General features: G+C 41.1%; 1 protein-coding gene across 8 annotated transcripts in view; it reads left to right on the top strand.

Annotated features, from left to right (window-relative positions):
• The window catches only part of TRERF1 (transcriptional regulating factor 1), a 104691-nt gene that overhangs the window by 45384 nt on the left and 37279 nt on the right, over positions 1-22028 (top strand). For 2 of the 8 annotated variants that reach the window (XM_074817985.1, XM_074817984.1), the window contains exon 3: positions 8772-8940. The exons of 5 other annotated variants lie outside the window; for them this stretch is intronic. The gene's annotated coding sequence lies outside the window, so the exon portion shown is untranslated. Of the gene's footprint in view, positions 1-8508; positions 8941-22028 lie in introns of those variants that run through there. One more of the 8 variants, XM_074817986.1, reaches the window with a different exon arrangement.

Below are 22028 nucleotides of genomic sequence, written 5' to 3'. Positions count from 1 at the left end.
AGTGGGGAGACCTTTTGTGGAGAATGAAATGTTGTGTTTTAATGAAAATTCAGTGTACTTGTGTTTGCAATGTTACGGCAAAGCTTTGTTTCACTGAGTATGGGGAGCTCTGTGAGGACGTGGAGAAAATGCCATTGTCTTCACTTCTGACACGTATTGAGTGTGAATTATTTATGGTACTTCATTGCAAATGGAGTGTTCTGTAGTATATCTGTAAATAATGAATTCTTTATGACAGGACATCTGTGTCTGTGGATCCTGTGTCACAGAACTGGCTCTCTAAATACACTTTATGCTAAGATATCTATCCCATTTCCCAGGCTGCACTGTAATAAAGTACTTTTGTATTTCTGCTATATCTGTTACTCATTTTGACTCTGACTCTTAAGTGATAAATAGATAGGTACATATGTAAAAGTTTGTGGTGTTGTGAGTTGATATGGTGTTAATTTTATTATAAGAAGTAGGTATCTTTATAGGTAAGCCTTCTGATTTTTGTGCTGTGTAAAATCAGGTTAGTGAAAGACTGATGTGCCATATAAACTGCTTGTTACTTCTAACTCTGCTGAAGAGTACATATTTTTGTAAGACAGTACTTAGTTTTTTAATTAATCAGAATTAGTTTCTGGTTATGCCACTGGTTTGTAGAGGTAATGAAAATGCTAAGTGCAGTGTGCAATTCAGAATGGTCATACAAGAAATGAGGGATGATTGCCTGTTTGGCCCAGTACATGACTTTGGGGCTACCCCCTTCCCTTGCTTGTCTGTGCAGTTTGAGTAGGACTCACTTGAAGGCTTGATTTGTGTAGGACCCTGCTACAGTGCATTCCTTAACAGGACACTAGTGAAACTTCTCTGACTCTTTAGGATAGTCAGTGGCAACACTGAGTGTAAACTGCGTATCCTCTGCAAAACGTTAATAGCGCCTTCAACAATCACGCCTAGTTGCTTCTTGCCACAGGGTTGTGGAAGAGGCTGCTTTACCCGCTCCTGCCTGCCATCTCCTGCGTGAGCGTGGGGAGCATTTTGGTGGTGCAGGAGAAGCTGCCACCTTGGGGGACCGCAGATTCGTGGCCCACCAGTGGGTGGCTGAAGGGGTCGACCTTGTCTGTGCTGACCCGACCCACTTGCGCCACTGACCAGTGAACCAAGCCACTGAAAAGATCCAAGTTGGAAAAATAATCTTCTGCAAGGAAAAGGCTAGTTTGTCACCCAGCCTGTTTCAGTAGCGTCTTTTTCCATGTGGTTCATGGCTGGGTCCTGCTAGCTCAGTGAGGGGGCAGCTGGCTGGGGTCAAGGCTGGGACCTCTGCAGGGCAGATTGGCAGCAGAGCCCTGGGCAAGGTGGGAGGCTGGCCGACCTGGTTGCTGGCCAGCGTGGTCCAGAGGCGTGTTTGGAGCAAATGCAGAGGGAGCAGCACCATTACCATTTTAGCCATGTTTGCTGAGCCGATGTGATACAGTGGTTACAGTGCCACATAGATGAGAAATGTGCCAAGAGGAAAAAATGCTTTAGTTTTGGTATGCTAAAAAGCCCAAAGAAATGCTGTATTTTTCCTTTTACAGAGGATGGGGAGTCTTCCGTTAAATTACCTCCCGCATACCCTCCCTCCTCAGTGCATGGTATCCAGGCAGCAGCGTGCCAGCCTGGTCCCCTGCTGTCCTCCTCTCTCCCCCCATCATTGCTCTTCCTCTTTTTTTACCCCTTAATTACTGTCAGGAACTTAGTACCAGTTACCAGTTTTGCGGCTAATGTACTAGTAAGCCTTTTTAATTCCCTCAAAAAGCGAAAGAAGTGAATGCTGGATGCCCGCCTGCCCCTGCACGGCTGCTGCCGTTGCCTAGCAGCTGGCGGGAGGCACGGGAGGAGTGGCTCGCTCCTCCTTGAATCATCTGCTGAGAGAAAGGAGAAGGCAGTTATTACTGGTTGGGTTCCTTAACATCTTCCCCCCCCAGTCTTTCCTGCACACTCACACACTCTCTTACCTGCCTCTGCTCAGCAGTTTCTCACGAGCTGTGAAATGGAGTCTCCCGCATTCACACGACCCTCGCTGTTCACCGGCTCGCACAAAATAACGCAGTAACTGTCATGGGCAACTACAAGGTTTTAGTCTGCAGCATCACAAGTGTACTGCATGGATGTTTTAACATCTCTTGAAAGAGTGGGGTTGGTTAAATGCTTCAGGTGATGAGATCGTGGTTTTGCACATTGGCCTCTTAAGTTTTTTCCATTTTTAGTTGCAGGGTGCTCGGCGCTTCTCACCACTTTTCCTCGCAGGCTCTGACAGAGTGGCTCTGCTCAATCTTCCTGTGGTAGCTGGAGACATCTCCAGCTTTCGGCCAAAAGTTGTGGCCTCTTCTGTTACCAGGACTGGTAGAAAAGGATGCCTGCCCCTGCCTTGGCCATGCTGGTGCAGGATGGTTGAGAGCTTGGAGGGAGGGAGAGCTGTGAGCAGGGAGGCTAAGGTGTGTTGAGTTAGTCTGACGCTGCCCCAGGGAGCAAAAACACCCCGAAAACACAGTGGGTAGCCAAGGATGATGGTGTCTGTTAAACTGCCACAGTGGCTTCAGTGCACATGAGGGATGGAGGTATGCGTCTCCAAAAGAGGGTGTGTACCAAGATACCATTTGTAGAACATCAGTTTTGTTCCAGAGGGGTTTCTGTAAACTTGAGCTGGAGAAGAAAGGATTAAGAATGCTTCTAACCCCTGGAATATCCAGTTAACTAGCTCACTGCTTATCTCACCGTGGTTGTAAGTGCCAGTGTAATGTACTGTCTTGGAGCAGGGACCGTCCTCAGAGTCATACAACTGTGAAGTGTTCAGTGCAGTGGGATCCTTCCTTGCTTCTTTCTCCTCTGAGGACACATTTCTTCTGGGTCCCTCTGACTTCAGTGGAAGTGAATGATGCAGAGAAGCTGCTGGCTGTAACAATCATAGGTCAGCCAGTCTCATGTGTCATTATACTTTTCATTTTAACGGAGATTCCTAGATAGCTGTGAACCTAGAGTCAGAGGAATACATGCATGATTTATATAAAGAAATATAGCAGGTAGCACTTGGATTTCCTTTTTAAAAGGCTAATTGTGTTAATTTGCTTGAGACACAATTATCTCAATGGGATTGATTTGCTTAATTAACTCGGAATGCCTGCAGGTTAAATAGTGAGTATAAATAGAAGGACAGTGGGGAATGCATCACTAATGTTTGTATTGCAGAAGGATTGACTCATATGTAAATGAAGAGCTGCAAGCCTGCCAGGCTAACCTAGTTCTGGGGTGGTTTCTAGATGCAAAAAATCTCTCATGCTGTCATGCATAACACAGGGCTCATACACTCAGGAATAAGTTGGTGAAGAGTGCATACTGTAGTACTAATGGCAAAAATACCTTGCTCCTGTTATAAATACTTGGTGTATGAGCACTTCTGCGAACCCTGCGAGGGGATGGTGTCTGAAGGATGTGGTTTGTGTCGGACCACTGCGATGGCACTGCCCTGATGCAACCCAGCAGCTACTTCAGTGTGTCAGCCCTCTCATGAGAAAATTAGTTCAGTTTCTTGTTCTAAACATTGCAGAGACCATTTCTGAACAGAGAGGGCAGCTACCCTGTATCTAGCATCCTTAGGCTGAAGCCTCGTAACAAAGCTTTATATGATCCCTTGTTCCCAGCTTCCTTTGCCTTACTGTGTGGACATAATGCTCCGCACTTCTGCAGAGGATTAGGTATCTCAGTGGACCAGATCTGCAACCTGTGTGTGTGTCCTTCACTGTTTGCAAGGGCTGTACCCAATACTTTAACATGTCCTTTGTCCTAAGGTAGACAGTTAGGTTAAAGTCCCAAAGAGGAAATTCTGAACCTTTTCTGTTATTTTGGTCCTGCACTGTGAAAATTTTACATCTTGCAAATACAGAGAGGGCAGGTGAGTGTTTCTGATCTTTCCCCTACGTAAAGTAAATTACTCATTGTCATGAGCTATATAAACTGTAGTCTTTTTCTGAATCTTTCCGAGGTCTTCATTATAGCTTGTGGCAAAATATTATGCAAAATAAGCACTGAATTAAAATAAAAAATAACAATGGAGCACTGCCACAGAACCAAACCAACTAAACAAACACACATTTCCTTTTAGCAGCTTTAAGTGTATTGCTGTTTCAAAGATGCCCTTGCTTCTGCATGAGGAGAGTGTATAGAAGCACTGTAGTCTTTCCACAATTCTTTTTTTATATCCTTTATAATTTATCCATCTCCCGTTAGTGTGGTTTCTTCGGACTTATTCATCTTTTTGTACAGAAATCTGTGTCTGTCCTGAATTATTCTTGTCCTCATTTTCTGAACCTTTTACTACATCTGCTATCTCAAGAAGAGATCAGATGATAAGAGCTGAACACAGTGCTCGGATGGAGAACATGCTCCTGATTTATGCTATGGTACAACAGTGTTGTCGGTCTTATCCTTTAGATAATCATGTGAATACTTTCATCTTTAAAATGGGGAAAACCCAGAATATTTCTAAGTTGTATCTTTGCATATCTAGCAGTGTTTTCCACTTATTTGCTGAAGACTTGATTCAAATATTGAATTACTGCAGAACTGTTAAACCCAACAATCAGTTTTGAGTGCTTCACATTTTTCATTTAAATGCACTTTGCTTTGTATTGATCTGCAGTGGATTTAATTTGCCCCTTGGCCTGGCCTTGCATGGTTCATCTGGAATTCTTTCCAGTCTTCTCTGGTTTTGACCAACTGTAAATAATTTTGCCATCTGTGGATTTTAGCTGTTCAAGTTTTTTGGGGGGAGGGGAGAGGAGGTGTTGCCTTCATGTCTTTCCAGTTTGTTCAAGAATATATGAAACATTGCTATCCCAGTATAGAGCTGAGGACATCTCTTCCTTGATTTTTTTTTTTTTTTTGCCTTATTGAAAGCTGTTTCTTTTGTTCTCATGTATTTTCTGTGTGTCTCTGCTGCTTTCTAATCTGCATAAATGCTGTTCCTAATAAACCTCAATTTTCTTAATAGCATAAAAGGATTTTGTCAAATACTGTTTGCAAGCCCAATTTCCCAGCCTTTTTAAATCCATACTTATATTGACAAGCCAAAAATACTCATGAACAGCAAAGAGAAAAGTTTGAAAGTGTGTGTGTATCTGTTGGAGAAATTAGGCTTGGAAAATTGTATCCTGTCAGAAATATGTGTTGCACCAAGTCTATAGTTCTTCCACCTTCAAGACACTGTTGGTCCAGCCTTTGTTTGCATTGCTTGTTGTTATATCCTAATGCTTCATTTAGGATCAGTCTGTTTTGAATGCAGAGAACTGTCTTTCGGACTATTTCCAGGGACAGTAATTGTCCTGCCTTATTATTTTTCTACCTGGAGAAGGATTATGGTTTGGGTTTATTGAGGGGATTTTGGTTCTCATAGCAGGTCCCTCAGCTTTTCCACCCTTGCATTCTGCTGAAAAGATTCCCTTTCCGTACATGTTACCTGAAGTCAGGACATCTGCATATGTTTTAAAGACTGATTATAAAGCTAATGGAACCCTAGAAGAAATGTCATACTTCTTCCATCTTGCTGTCAGCCATGCTGTTATTCTGTTGTCAAGACAGAGACTTCAACCCTTCTGGTGTTTGACACAGATGCTGTTTTACCCTAGCTTGTAAATGTATGTTTCTCTCCTGACTCTAAAGTGGGGTTTACCAGGCTTTTGACTAGAACTAAGTTTACTGAGTAATGCCAGTTTAACTTTTTCAAGTAAATACTACAAAGTGGTTGCTAGGGCAGGTTTGATTCACCTTCACCCATTCTATTTGGATTAGTGTAAGATGGCAGTATCTGAGGATGATTTGAGATCTGTTGAAGGGAACGTTACAAAGAAACTTTCCTAAAGTTTCTTTGGAGCTCAGGAGTTAAGGAGTAGCAACTTTTCTTCCCAAGACACAATTTCTGACCCATTTATGTAGATTTCACTTAGAGGGCTTCATTGATGTAAATCAATTTTGGTTCTGCCTTAAAACCACTGTGGGAAAAGGTCTTTGTACAAGGTTTGTTTTTTGTTTATTTTTTTAATCTGTTACAGTATTGAAGTATTAAATAACTTAATACTTCAAGAGCTTATTCTTTCCAGTCTGTGGCTTTCCCTGAGAAAAAGTGACATGCCTCCCCAGAGGTGCTTTGAAAATGATGCTACGCAGATGTTCAGGGATGCTCACACATGTGCGCGCACACACCCGAACAGCACTGTGAGTTCAGCTTTGAAAGCCTGGGGTGGCAAGGGGGGTAAGAATGTGGAGGGGACATGAAGTTTGTCTGTCTGGAGACTGTCTAACACTGTGTATTTACCTTCAGAAATCACAAAGTACCATGCTTTTGTAATGTATCATCTACTTTATGTGTTCAAAAGTGTACTCAGACATATTCAAAATACATTTTTCCAGTGCACGTTATTTCTAAATTACAAATCCCTCACACAGAAAAGATGCAGTGTGCTTTTCTACAAAATTTCAAGAAAGTTTCTTCTAAATTTCGCAAGATGGTTAACTAGTTCCTGGATATTATCTTGAATCAGGAAAACATATTGCTGCAATTGGTGTATTTAATGGCCTCACAGACTTACTAAACGTAGGCTCAGAAATTTGTACAATAGATTATAGTGGATTAGCATAGGCGAGGTAAGGAAAACTGATTACGAAATACACGTTAGGCACTTCAGAGGAAGTTAAATTAAAGTGAAAATCATGATTTCTGTTGGAGAGGACACTTACAGGACTGCCAGCTGCAAAATGCAGCTGGATGGAGAAGCATGTTGCATGTGCTGCAGAGACTGCTTGGGATGAGGCAGTACCGGTATGATAAATAGCAAAGGGACCTGGAGATGGACTAAGGAGTACGTTGATTCGAATCTTGGGTTTATTTTTAAAAAGTACTCTAGGATGATGTTCTGAAACTGTCAAAAGCCATCAAGAATGTGAATGAAAAACTAGGAAAGACATCAGGTAGAGAAAAACCGACAGAGAACAAAGATGATCTGGAAAAGGTTCAAGCAGAATGTTTTTGGTTTTCAGTGTAACAAAGGCTATATGTTGCTGCTCTTGAAGTAAGCCGTGCAAACCCCAAATGTCTTTTTACTGCAGAAATGCCTTTTTTCCTCTGTGGTATTTTAGAAAGCCACATCTTTAAGTAAAATCGATTTTTACTTGCTTTTGTCTTTATATTGTTGACATTGAGTTACCTGCTTATTGGATACATGCTTGTCATGCAGGCCATCTAAGATGCCACCAAGGGATGGTGTCCTTGAATGATATTTTCCATGTGGTCCTAAAAATAATATGTTCTGAAATGGAAAATGCGTTTCTCCATATTATTTTACAAGATTTAAATCTTTTTCCCCTGTTGCCCTCACTGAAGTGCAGAAAACAGGTTGACTGAAAGGCTGACTATCAAATTAAGTTTGTGCATGTTTTAAATAACTTTTCACATTGAATCTCTTGAGATTTTTATCCCTGTATCTGCAGAAATGTCAGTGAAATTTATCCTAGTCCAAGATTTTACCAGGGCGAAATCTCAAAAAATGTATGCATTTATTCCCTTCACCCTCTTTTTTCCAGTTCTGTGCCAAGTTGTGCCTCTTCTCCCTTCCCTTGAGTGTCCTTTCCTAGTGTTACATGTCCAGATGAGTTTAGGATTGGGATACGCAGGCACATCTGCTTCCATCAGCCAGCTGTTACACTCCTCTGTGTGTGTATGGATTTCTGTTTGCCATAAATGAACTTGTTTATCGTGGCTGGTTTGTAGAGACTGGAGGAGCTTCTTAGCACTACATAATATTCTGTGAGAGGGGAGGTGGTTACGGTTAGGAATAACTAGTTCATAAAGTAGGACGAAGCTGTTTTTACAGGAAAACTTGCTCTATTTTGCATGTTTCTTTTGAGTGATGAGTGGAAAAAAAAAGTCATGATTTTTGCTCTTAATTCTGTGAATTCCTGTAATGTTCAGAAAAAATGTGAATAGAATTTACAAGATTACTGCAAGATTATGCAATGGTCCCATATCTGTGAGCAGTTCAGGGAGAAAAAGTCACTGCTACTTGTACTGTCACTTAAATATGATATGAGAGAGACACTTCCCTCCCCTGCTTCCTGCCTCCTTTTATGTTCTTTGCAATGTGAATATACGAACATCTATCTGAAAGTTATTTTTGTCACCTAGGCTTTCTCCTTCACATCTACCTCAGAAGCAATGCATGCATCTCAGCGGCATGTGTTTGTTTAATCTAAGGAAGAGCAAAACTCATTCAGATGACTGCAAAAGCAGGAACAATTGTTTGCTGGAGAAGATGATGGCATACATTTGTTTATCTCACCTTTAAGGTGTTTTGTAATCACTTTTTCCCAGATCCAAAAGATAATTTCCTAGGAGATAGTAGCTAATAGATGCAAATACTGTGTGAATTGTACTCGCATCAGTCACCTTGTGCTACAACAAAGGAAGAGAAAGAAAATGGATAGTGGTCCTTGTTCTGCAGTATGTTGAGGGCCCTTGACTTGCCCTGAGGCAAATAAACAAGATGGATAGATACAATAGAGTAGGAATTCTTTTTTTTTTTTTTTTTCCCTCAGCTCCTCAGCACTTCTGGTTTTGCATAGATGTGATGGAACTGTTGTTTTTGAGTGTTAAATAATATACATACTTATATAAGAACAAGCTCTATCCCTTTTTGGTGGGAGTGGTACTGTGTGTGAGGATTTATTTTTTTATTTTTTTTTTTTTTTCCCAGACACACGACAGCAGCTTTAAGGGCTGCTGAGATTCTCACAAAATTTCTTCCTTACGGTGCTGTCCATTTTGGTGGCTTGTAAGTGGTGCAGGAGGTGCAGCTCGGGCATTTGCTACGTGCTGTTCGGCTTTTGCTGCCACGGTGGTCTAACAGCACATGCGGCGCTTCGGTACGTTCAGCGGTTGTTCTGATTTAGGTGGTTCTTAGGGGTGGTTTGGTGTGGGTGGGTGGGCAGCTCTATGTGTCTGGGGGGTTTTCAGCTGGATGGGTGGCTTTGGTTTGTTTTAGTGTTAAATACAATTCCAGAGGTGGCTCTCCCGTGGTTCTCCAGCGTAACAGTGGAAGAGTGTTGAATCTTTGATGTTTGCCTTGCAGAAAGTTTTCCCTCCTCTGTGTTTTGTACCATTGCACCTGCCTTGTCGCAGCCTGCTTTGTTGTAACCTTGTCTTCGTTAGCAATGCATTGCAGCCTATCTACAAAGCAAATGACGGCTGGTCCCTAAAAAGCTGGTACTGGTTAGTTATAAAAAAGGTTTAACTGAACTTATTCCTGTTGCAGTTTATGATATAAACTGCAAAAGACAGCAGTATTAATAATGGGGTGATCTGAGTTGTCCTAAGTTTAGTTTTCTGACTGGATCAGCTGATGTCATTAGGCTCCTGACTTCATTAGGCCTCTTTGCAATCAGTAAAGACAGAGGACCTTTTCTTTAGGGCACCTCAACAGGAACTGAATTTCAGTGCTCTGGGTCACCTTCTTTTCTGGAAACTTTATTTTTTCTTATTTCTTTTCTTATTTTTTCCCTCCTTTTTTTTTTTTTTTATTGCCTGTATAGGAAACCTGGAGAGATGAGCCAGCCAAGCTGGCAGTGGTATCAGTTGCAGAGTTGCACCCACAATTGTCAAGTAAGACATCTTTGGAGGGTGATAATGAAGGCATTGGTCTGAAGTCCTGTTTAAATACTTTGCCCAGTGCAAAATGCTTTTTACAGCCTTGAAGGAATGCTTACTTCTTGAAGAAATATATATATACCTGCGTTTCTTGCTTTTCTAAATGCAGTAGGCCATTGTGAATTGGATCTTGTGATCAGCTTCTGAATCCTCACTGTTAAGAGCAAAATACAAATTGAAACTACCCATAGTCAAATGGGTTGCAGAAAGTAACACGCATCATTTACTCCTTTCAGTGAAGTGCTTGCTAGCATATGATCATCTTTATACAGACAGATCCCTCCTGTGCTGTTAACAGCTGCTGATAGGCATTTTCTATGATATTAGAAACTGCTTCAAAACATTCTGCTGAACGGACGCCCCAAATGCTCTTGTAGGTATTTCTTTCCTAAGTGATAAGCCAGACAGAAGAAGAGCATTTGAGAGAGCATGTGAGTGTTTGACGGAACCTTGTGAATTTGAAAAAATGGAAAATTTTGTATCTGGCATGATTTGGAAAAGTGCTGTTAAGCTGGACAAAGCTTGTTTTGTTTTCATTTTAAAAATGACATGAAAATTTGCTGTAAGAGTTTTTCCCCTATGATGTTACATTTTTGAGTAAAAAGGTAACAACTGGACAGGGCTGGTAGCTGACTGGTGGAAGTATGAGTCTGTCCTCGTAGGGGAATATTGGGACAAATAGTGTGGTGCAAGTCTGTATGACCCCTTTTGCTGAACAAGCACATCTGCTGTTTGTTACTGGAGTTGGTCATTTATGGCTGTAAACTATAAACTGAGGGGAGGGGATGCAGGTGGTGTAACCTCAGCCTGTGCTGTTGTTATATGAGGAGTGTATGGTGCCATCCGTGGGGGGCTGCGTCTTAACCCTGTCACCAAACTTAATTCAGTGACAAATTTGAGGGTCAAACATGCAAGGCCAGTCCTTGGTGAACCTGCCCTGGTTTCAGGGAGACGTTTCAGCTATGGTTGGGAGACCATAATGGCATATTGCCTGTTTGTGTACACTAGTTTCTCCCACATACTCATTTTTCCCCTTGTCTTCTCCATTCCTCCCATTCACCTCCTGTATGCTGTTCTAGCTGTGATTAGTACAAGAGGGGCTGCCTGGGCAGACCCCAGCATTGACTCTTAGGGCTCTTCTTCACTCTGTCCGAAACCAGTAAATGTGGACTTGCTGAGCAGAAAAGACAGATTTCTATCTCTAGTGGTCAATTCTTGGTTTTGAGGGTGGAGAGCCTGGGTTTAACTTCATATTTTGATGGAATGTATATTTAAATTACTATTAAAGTGATCTCTTAGGAAAAATGTTTATGTATTTATGGAAAAAAGAGCTATTTTAGGTAGTTATCTGAAGTAAAAGTACTTGTCAAAGAATTTACTATTTGAGTCGTGTGGTCTTTCTGAGTGCATTTGACATGATCGTTACTCACTTGTACCATTTGTTTCCTGTCTCATTATATAAGTTAACAAACCACTCTAGGGTTACCTTTACTTTTATTTGCATTAGAAATTGTACCATGAAAAATGTTCTTCTTGGGTTGCCTGCTGCTGAGCCAAGAGTTGTAAATAAAGTGGTTTCTAATTGAAATGCAGGAGAACCACAGAACCATTACAATTAATGTACCCGTTTTTTCTCTTTTTTTTTCCCTGATAATACCACATATCTTTTTTTATAAAGTGAACCAAGTTTCTCTTCCTCCTAGTTATGCTTAACTAGAAATAGTCACTTCTTGCTGAACCAAGTGCTCCAGACCTCTGTTTGACATTTATAGCCTTCTGCAGGTGTGCCTACCTCTGATGCTGTTAAGTGTTTCTGTACGCTCTTCTGGGTGAGTGAATGGTGCTAGGAAGAACACCTGAGGCTGCTTTTTTGCCTTTTCTGTAATTTAAAAAAAAAAAAAAAAATCACGTACAGAGGAGAACACTTTTAGATAGGAGTAAAGAAAAGGTATTTTGTGGGAAAGCATCCATGTGAGAATCTTGTGATCTGCAGGCAGATGTTACTGAGAAGTGGTTTGCTGCTTTTGACTGGGAGGGTGGGCACATTTTGCCACTCATGTTTTAATGGAATACTCCATCTGCTGTCTAGCCAAATCTCTTTCTGAACATGAAAGTTTTGTGCCAAATGTAACATCAAATCAAGAGAAAAGAGGTGGGGTGTTTTCTTCAGTACTCCATAAATGTTAAAACCCAGTGTGTCTGAGGGTGGGCAAATCCAGATCTTTTTGTGTATCTGGTTCTTTGATTGTTTTAAAACAGCAAATACATATAATTCCAGTTGGTTGTCAATTTGGAGACTCATAGGCAAGTATTCTTTTTATCTGTAAACAGCTGTTTTGTTGGGTTTTTAGCTAACTAATTTTATATTATCTGGCTTATTCATAAAATTCTCGTCAAAGACTATCTACTGTGTTGGATTCCTGCCTCTTGTGATGAATGTTATTTTTACCCTTTTTGCAAAGGCTAGTGCCATGCCACTAAATAGATTTAAATTTTTTTTTGTCCCCATGTTAAGGAGATGCAGTAGATATGACATCCATTTTTAAGATTCAGAATTTTTAATACTCATGTGCTTTGCTCTAAACATCTGCAGTTATAATTTTAAATTTTCTGATTCTGTTTATTGACATGGTACTTTTTTGTTCAGATATGACAGTCATGAATCATTCAGCAAGTTATTTGATTCACATGAATGATTTTTCATTTTTTAAAGCACCTGAGGGGGGAGGGGGAGAACTCTTTTCTTACTATTTCACCAGATTTAGGAGTAGGAGCTATGAGGATCTTTCCTTCCCCCTGCTTATTAGAAACAAAACAGATGCTAACAGCCCTGTGAAGCCAGAACTGGCCATCTGTGGTGGCCCTTTAGGCATGGGAATGGAGTGAAAAGCCTGAATTGTGTCAAGATTTTCCATCTTGCATAAAGTCTTTCAGTTTAGGACTTTCCAAAAGACAGGAACCCACAGGAAATTGTGACATTCTCAAGTCCAGAGCAAGTTCCTTCTGATACTAACCTGACACTCAGGAGACAGTTTGTCTGTTTGAGGATATGGCTAAAATGAAAATAGGAACCAGCCTACTGTCTTGCTAAGTATTTTATTTTTATTGAGCATCATCTTTTTGTTAAAAGCCTATAATCTGAGAAATAGAAGTGAGATCTAGACATAGAAGATGGTGATTTAAAGTATCTGAAAATGTTCAGGTAATATGAACCAGAAACGTCTTGCTGACTTGGTATCTTATATTGGGGGGATATAAAATGTGCCAGTCTCTTGCTTGTGTGAAAGATCTATACTTTGGACAGCAGACCTGTAAAGTCATGTCCACAGAGTTATGCTACCATTTTTTTCCCAGGTTGCATGGACTGTGTAACTCCCTAAAGAAGTAAAAATAGTGATCAACCACAGATTGTAGAGTGGAGCTATATGTCTGCTACCAGTGAAGAAGTTGTGTAGACTGCACTCGCTATTCTTTGCACTTTGAAAAGAGTGAAGACCAGTGAGCATTTCCAGATCTCATTTTCCTCAACAAACTCGTCGGAAGCCTCAAATTAGAGAGGTCTAAGGTTTATTCATCTCAGGTTTTCATGTCTTAAGTAGTCCTATGTTGTCCAGAGAAAATTGCTAGTGATGTATGTTTTATTGTAAGAAATACTTTTCTGTTCAGGACTTCATAGTTCAGACTAGTGAATAAATCATCAGAATCTCATCTTCAGGTTTTCCTGACAGGAATGGGCGTATCTATTGGAAATATATAATAATTTATGAGATGGATCTCCAGGACCATGGTCTGTAATTGTACCCTGGTATGCTGGTGAACATTGAGAGGCATCACCAGCTGCCTCAGTACTGTCTGCTTTTAGCTGTGCACAAGTACCAGAGAGATGTTTCTCCTCTTGTACAAACACAGAAAAATTGTCTACGTTCATCATCAGCTCCTGATGTATTTGTGGCCTGCAATAGGTCATGTCTGGAAGGAGAGTGCTGCAAAAGGCATCTGAATGGAAGGGTAGCCTCTGGGTTGTGGCTTCTGCTGGTACATGAGGGACAAAAAGAGAAAGCTGGAGCTGGCTAGAAGTAAGGCACATCAGACTGGCACTCCTCTGTTTTCAACAGTTGTTTGCATTGTGCAAAACCCCTGTAATAGTATTTGAGAAAAGACCGTTATCTTGTCTGAAAGATAAGGTATCTGAAAGATCTTTTAAACTGAAAGAGGGTAGATTTAGATGAGATATAAGGAAGAAATTCTTTATTGTGAGGGTGGTGAGACACTGGAACAGGTTGCCCAGAGCAGTTGTGGCTGCCCCCTCCCTGGAAGTGTTCAAGGCCAGAGCAACCTGGTCTAGTGGAAGGTGTCCCTGCCCATGGCAGGGGGGTTGAACTAGATGATCTTTAAGGTCCCTTCCAACCCAAACCATTCTGTGATTTTTATGATCTGTGTGTCAGTGGGCTGGCTCAAGAGAAGGTCTCTGAGGAATGATGGTGCAGACGTGCAGGGCTTCAGACAGTGTCAAAAAGTTTGATAATTCAATCACAGGTCTCCCTGTGATGGAAGACAACTTTGTAACCATCCGTCTTTCTAGTAAGGGCAGGAGATCTCAAAGGAATGGGACATTACAGATGGTCCATTCAGACCATTTCAGCTTTGCAGAACTCAGTGCGTGGAGTTAATGAGATGACAACTGAAACGTTCAGTGTGCAAAGGAATTTCAGTACTCTACTGAGTCTAGACCTGGGTAAAACTTGTATGTAGAAGATGAAGAGAGAGATACAGCTCTTGACATAGCTAGGGATTAGTGGAAAATATACCAGCAGGATAGTGTGAGACCACATAGACTTATTTGAGCCCTGCATTACCAGAGCCATTAATGCAGGGGAAGATGAGTTAAAGAATGCCTTAAGGTTTTTCTGTAAGATGGGCTTCCTCTAGGCTAATGTCCTTTAGAAAAACTAAAATGAAAATCAAATCTATAGCAGGGATCTCAATATTTAAAAAACAAAATTAAAAAAATTAGGCTTGCTGCAACTCTTCACTTTTCAAACATAATCTTTAGACATTGATGTTGTTATATGATCTGGTACAGCATCTGATATACAGATTTTTTTCTGTAGCTTGGATTTGCAGTCCAGGAATGCTAAGAACATGGCAGAAAACAGTACTCTCTTGATTATCTTTTGTCTCATGTAGTTACTTCTTATCCAGAAGGCTTGTCTCTGAATCTTCCATAAGGACAATTTGATTTAAATAAAAATTATTTTTTTAGGTAGGACCATTGCTTATTAAAAAAGAAAGCATTGTTTTGCACAAGCCAAAATCACATTACTGTTGTTCTGGCCTGATTCTTGGCATCTGAAGGAAAATAAATGTTTGTACGTTAGGTATTTGGAGGCAACTTTAACTCATATGTGCAGTACCTTCATTATATATTATTCATCCTTCTTACTGTCTTTTAACTGAAGCATGGTAATGTCTCCATTGCAAGATAAAGGAACAATTGTAAGGTTGTACATACATTGAAGAAAATTCTTTAATAATAATGTAGTCCTTCCATGAGGTCTCTGCTTGAGATCTTTGTCAGATGAGACTGCTATTTGAACACCTGCCTTATGTTCATGCAGGTCGATGCTTTCCTCCTTTTAATGTTGTCTTGGGGGAAGGCTGTTCTGGAATGTCCCAGCGCTGTGCTGGGTTCAGCCACTGTACACTGACTGTCAACCTTGCTGTTTGTTGGTGAGTCCTGACTCCCAAATAGTGCAGTGTAGTACATGCAACTACTATGCTTTTAAAAGATAATTTTTTATTTTTCAGTAATATTATATCGGTTTTCAAGAAAAGTAACATTATATCAAATTTCAGTATCCATATTCAATAACAACTGTTCAATTAATTCAAATAATTTCTGAGATGCCTTTCTTGTGCTACTGTGACTTATATGAATGCTAAAAAAGCCCCAACCAAACCACAAACACCACCAACACAACCCCTCCTCCCCAACAACCCCAACACTCTAAAGAGAGAGTTTTACAGCCTGCACCTAAGTTAAGGACCATGAGGTTTGACCAAGGGGAAAAATGATGCTTCCTTAACAAGAATGCTAGTGTTGTGTCATTGGAGCCAAGTGCTGGGAAAGAAGGGCAAGGCTTAGCGTCTCTTCAAGCACTTCAGGCCATGCAGTGCTTACACCAGCCTTCACTCCAGAAGCGTGCCACCATGCTTTCTAAGGGGGAATATTTTTCATCATGGGATGGGATCTTGGAGACATGTGCCCCTGCTCTACCTTCCCTTGTGCCTGGCTGTGTTGAGGCTTTGGGGAGATCTTTAGCTGCTTACTCCGGGTAAGAGAGGCTGAAGCACTGCCTGCTCAGGTTTGGCTGGTATTGCATGAGTTGCTTTTGCTTCCGACTTGCTCAGCATGTTTGTGATGTCTCTCACCTTTCATTTCTGCTACATTTTTTTTTTACCTCCTGTTTTAATTGTGTTTTTTAAATCAACTCAGAATCCCTCCTCACTCCCCTTCTACAGCCCCAAGTTATGTTTGCTGGTATTTGCAGTGATGAGGGTTTTTAGAAATGGCATTATCAGTTGAATATTTTACTCATGAAGTCCACAATCATAACTAAAAATACCTGAGGTTCATGGCATTACTTTTCAATCCTCTGGTCACATTGCTTGTAGCCACTGTTCCTTGGGCAATTCCCAAGGATGCATTGGTGGGGAGGTTAGCGTCCATCCTGCTCAGAGTTACAAATCACTTTTTCGCTCAGATCTCTCAAATAGGTACTCCAGAGAGGCTTGAATCTGCTGTAAGTGAAAAGTAAACAGAAGGGAAACCATGAGTGTGTCAGCACCACCATCTTCTTTCCAGAATCCTGTGATAGATCAGATAACACTGTTCTGAGAATTGCTTGCTTACTAATTATTGAAAAAACATTACCTTTTCTTTCTGTCTGTAATTAGCATTTCGGCTTGAGTCTAGGGCTTGATGATAAATGAGCCTGTATGCCATAGGTTCAGTAAATAATGAAAAACTGAAGTCTGTGTTTGCTTACTCTCTTCCTCCATAAAACAAACAAAACTGAGCTGATCTCTAAGTAGAAATGGTGTCAGAAACGATGTGGTCTGAAGGAGGAGGTTGTTTTTATTTTTATTTCTCCATTTCCTCATCGGGTGGCTCACAGTACATGTAAACAATGCACTAAATAAATACTCTAAGTCCAATCTTAGCTAAGATAACCCTGGAAAATCCTTTTACGCATTTCTAAATCGGAGGATAAAAATGCATCTCCTACAAACTGGTAGGAGAATTATAGAGTATGTCTTTAAAAGCATGATCTGGAGCAGCCTAGATTTTCAGATAGCACACTCTGAAACTTAATATCCACGTAAAACAATTGATGAAAAATGTTGATGTAAAAATATTGTGTATCCATTTGAGATAACAGTCTTTTAGAGAGAGGGAGAGCAGGCTGAAAAGCTAAGGCAAGCTCTCTAAAGTGGTACTGAGGTTCTGTCTGCTGTGCTGGCTTGTGGAGTTTGCGACTCAGAACTTGATACGTGGGCATCTAAACAACACCATGTCTGAATGCAAGACTTGTCTGAGCAGAATTTATGCTAGGCATGTTATCTAGTTTGCTTAAAGATATGAGCTTATTCTGAAGATGTTGGAGGTCTTTTGCAGACTGTTTGGAGAGATAATTCATAGAGGCTTCTCTAGATGACAGCAGATGGGAAATCACAGATTTTAGCAGAAGTGTGATGTCTCAAGAAGAGAAGGAGAAACTAGTGAGCAGACTGTGGAAGGTTATTCCAGAGGGGAACCTCAACAGCTCGAGTAAACAGGACTTTAGAATATGTCCACTGCTACCTCCTAGCAACCAAAACTTTTATGAGGTTCAGCTGGCGCAGATCCACTTGCTTGGAGGGCGATTATGCATAATTCATGCTAGATTCAGGTCACTGTGACCTCAGACAAAATTGGGACTTGAAATGAGACATTATCCTTGGGCTTCCTGTTGCTGAGCCCCCAGTTCCTTCACGTTCATGCAAAGCACCATGCCAGGATGCCAGTTGGGTTGTGGGGAAATGTGGGCAGAGCCTTTTGGTTCTTGTATGGGACAATAATTCAAGCTATATCTGTGATAGAGCTGAGAATTATATGAAATGGTCAGGCATACATTGCTTTCAGTTGGAAGTCTGATGCTTGGTAACATTCTAGTAACTCTGAAGGATGACTTGGTCAACTGGTAGGTAAGGTAGAGCCATAGATGACAAGACAGTTTATTACCTTCTTGAAAGTGTTTCATACTTGTAATTAATTCCCAGGAGAAGATCCTATGGTGTTGTACTGGGCCTGCTGTAGAGAAGGCTTCCACCCTGGTGCTTGTCAGGTGCTCTGTGGAAACTCCTTCCTATTGTTCTGCTGAGAAGCTGGCAATTTTGTCAGAAATAACCTTTAGCCATTAATTTATTTAAAAGGCCATTTCCTTAAGATGCTCTTTTGTTGTGGTTTTTTTTTTTCCCCTCAGTTGTCCACAAAATTAAATAACAAGCAAACAAAAAACAAAAAACCAAGCAAACCATGAAAAACCAACCAAAACAAAACCCCACAAAAAAAACCAACACAAAAAAAAACCCCAAAAAAGCCTCACTGGCCAAATAATTCTCCTTAGCCTGCCTGGGAAGGGAGACATTACCCTAATCTGTGTTTCTCTGTTTATATTTCTCTCAGGTAAGCGTTAAGCAGGATGAACTTGCTCCTTGCAGATTGATATGAGTTTACTTTGTCACTTGTATATCAATGAAGTACCTTTTGTAAGGTGTGCTGTGTGCTTTGTCACAAGTTGGCAAAATTGGAGAGAGTATTGTGCTGCTGGACCTGTGTTTAGTGTGGTCAATACCTTGGAAGTGAAGTTAGAGGGGCTGGGAACATGCATGTTCCAAATTTCAGGCACTCTTCGAAGAGAAATCATAGAAGCCAGTTCTCAAAGCTTCAGAGGCTGTGTATCTGTACCTGTAGAGTAATTAGGCAAAATGTTCATAGCTTAGCTAGGAGACCTTTTGGGAGCGTTGTTGTTATTTTTGCAAGCATTAAATGCAAAATCTGAATTTGTTACAAACAATGTTGTGCTTACCCATTCTCCCTTGCCTTCAAGCTGAAGGCACCATGGTATTAAAAAGCTTCATCCTTTTCCCCTTTCCTGTGCTACTTCTGGTTACATGGAATACTAGGAAGAGAAACTGAGGATCGGCAAATACTACCTACTCTACAGAAAAGTCTGTACAAGGGAGAAGATTTCTATAGGGATGGCTAAGAGCTTTTAATGTAATGAAGAAAATACTCAGTGGAGCTAACACTTGTGGGGAATAAATTCTTCACAGAAAGTTGAGAAAGCTGCTGACTGTCAATGTTCCTCTGAAAATGGTAAAAGTAATTGTAAAAGCTGAATGGCGTGGCATTTAATTATGTAAGGAACCAAAGGGGCTAAGAAAATAATAACCTGCTATACCAGAAAGCAATTTAAAATATAAGCTAGGGAAAATGGAATATTTCTGTCACAATAAGATGAATTCCACCACTGGCTGCATTGATTTTGTGTGTCAAGTTTTGTTCCAAACAGATCTGTAACTATGGAGGGGAGGGGGGGAAAAAAAAAAGGCATACTTTTGTTCCATCGACCTCCTAAGCCAACCCATTCCCCTTCTTAGCAAGAATGGTGAGAAAGATTTGGATAAATATGCAAACAGGACTTAAGAATTTAATTAGCTCTGTTAGTCGTTCAATCTCCAGTTGTCTGATTTAATTGTCCCTTTCAAAGCGATCATTTGAAGCAGAGCTCCATATGCTCTGTGAATGTCGGTAAACTAAGCTTGTTAGTGTACAGTGTGAAGGCCAAAGCTGAATTCTTGTGGGTATTCACAGCCTTTAATAAATAGCGCGGCGGTGCTGAGAAGGAATCGTTCCCTACGCCCACTCGCCCTTAAGATGTTTCCCTTCAATTCAGAAATGAATATTCAGTTGAAAAGTTATTATACATCTTGTGTCTTTCAAAATAATCTTGGCACTGCATAGGAGTCTGTCTGCAGAGGGCTGGGATGGTTTTTTTTTCTTTTTTTCCCTCCTACCTTCTGCATGGAAGAGCTAGAGCCAAGCAGTAGCTGTTAGACTTTTAGGTTTGTCTGCTTATTTGTTTGGGGTTGGAGTTTTTTTGGCCTGGCAGTGCTGTTTCCTGAGCTGTGAAGCTCCTGCTCCATCTTCTCAGGGCAGGGATGGCACACTAGCATAGTATGAGAGGTCCAAGCGTTAGGTTATCGGGCTCTTGACAGAAGATCTTGCTGTGAAGTGTTCTCTGCCAAACTGAAACAACTGGGGCTAAAGTTCATTATGGGGAGTGCCTGCTTGAAGAAATTTTTTTTTGAGTGATTGGGGAATTTCATTTAGGAGAGTGGCTGTTTTCCAGTAATTTTGTGAAGGGAAAGAATAGTTTGAGGGTTTTTCAAGGAAGCAGGGTTGTTTATTGACGTCATTTTTGGCGATGATTTTGTTTGAACAGTTTCAGTCACCTCATAGTTTAAGGAACTGAAATTTTGCAAGAGTGTAGGCTTAGGGTATTAAGAATAACGAAAAGAAGGGCTAGCTGAAATGTGTTGCAGAACTCCTTGTACTGAATGATTGGATGATAAAATGCCAGAGGAAATTGCTTGTAGATAAACGAAAGTAATGTGTGCGAGAGGAGGAGGGGGGTCACAATGTGCCCTGATGAGTGCTGCACCAGTGTTACTGCTCTGGAAGGAGACTCTGTGGTCGTCCTGTAAAAAATGGCAGCATAGTGATTGGTAAAACAAGTGTCAGTACTCATTAGTGAAGGAACAGAAAACAAAACAGAAAGCATAAATGTGTCCCTGTGTAAATGTGTGGTGCTTCCCTGTCTTCAATACTGTGTGCAGCTCTGGTCCTCCCTGTCTTCCATCTCACCTCCCCCAGTCCACAAATTCTTGTAAAGAAGAAAAATCAAAAGTATGGGGTGACAAAGAGCTACCAGGAGTCCTTGGTCTGGAAAGTACTTGACATGGAAGCGATCTGCAAAAATGATGAATGTCATGAAGGAGATGGGGAGTGAGTGTGCAGTGTCCTTTGCAGGAGATGAGGATGAAATAGGCGTGTGAGAGCTGTGAAGGGGATGGTGATGGCTTTTCTGGCAGCTCTGGGGCTGTCAAGCTTGTACTGCCAGCCAGGATACTATCCGACTTCAGTAAGGAGAGGACAAGAAATAGTGGCAGGAAGTATATAGGTCATGGACCTGAGGGAAGAGAGCTGAGGAGAGGAGACTGGCTAGGTCCAGAGGAGTGATGCCTGGCATGACAGAGGAGAAGAAAATGCTTCTTGGAAAAGGAGTCAGTTCTGGAGAAGGGACTGGCTTAGGGAAAGAAGAGAAAGGGAAGAAGCAGACAAGTGCTGGAGTTGTAGGAATGGGCAGGCAAACCTCTGCTTACCCAAACACGCTGGCTTACAAGGTGGGGATGGAGACAGGATTGTCAGAGGTTCTGCTGTTGGCAAATACCTCTCCAACTAGGATGAGCATCCTGCTAGCATGCCTTCCCCCAGTGGGTGACAGCTGGTCACTGCCATAATTTTACTTTATTCAGCTTGACTGGTCTGTGTAGAGGCTGTGTTCGACTGATAGAAGAACCATTCCAACTTTTAGACAATACCATGTAATGGAATATCCTTTTTAAATGACACCACATAGATAAGATATTAAGCCAACCTCTTTCAGATTAAATGCCAGAATGAAAATATGCTTTTATAACTTCATTTTAGCATTGTTTTACATAAATACATTTAATGAGAAAACTGTAAACTGCATTTTCCCCCCCCCCCCCCCCCCTGTTTAGCTTGGTGCGTGTGATGGATTTGCTGTGAAGATAAATTTAACTCCTGTAGAGGGAGGCTGTGTTGGATCCACGATTCATTTGCTGCAATTGTTTGAAGTTATGTAATGAAAGATGCAAAGAATTACAAGAAAGAGTATTTTCTCCTGGATGGGACAAGCTGAGCCCTGCCTGAGGGAACTAGATTATATTCTCACCAGTGCCACAGAGCAGCTGCTTGATGTAGTCACTCAAGGCAGGCATCTCCTGGGTAGTCACTGGTTACACCTGTGGTGGTCTCCTCTAGTGTGAGCACCTGTTTGCTTTGTGTGAATGGTAGGCATCTGACCAGTAGCTCGAGTCAAAACTGCTTTAAACATAATCTAGCATTGTACAGCATCTGTTATCTGAACAGTTGGACCCTACATGTGAAAAACTA

This window comes from Strix aluco, chromosome 3 (assembly GCF_031877795.1).
Source record: "Strix aluco isolate bStrAlu1 chromosome 3, bStrAlu1.hap1, whole genome shotgun sequence".
NCBI lineage: Eukaryota > Metazoa > Chordata > Aves > Strigiformes > Strigidae > Strix > Strix aluco.
The sequence above is the reverse complement of the archived record's forward strand: the minus strand, read 5'-3'. Positions and strand labels throughout refer to the sequence as shown.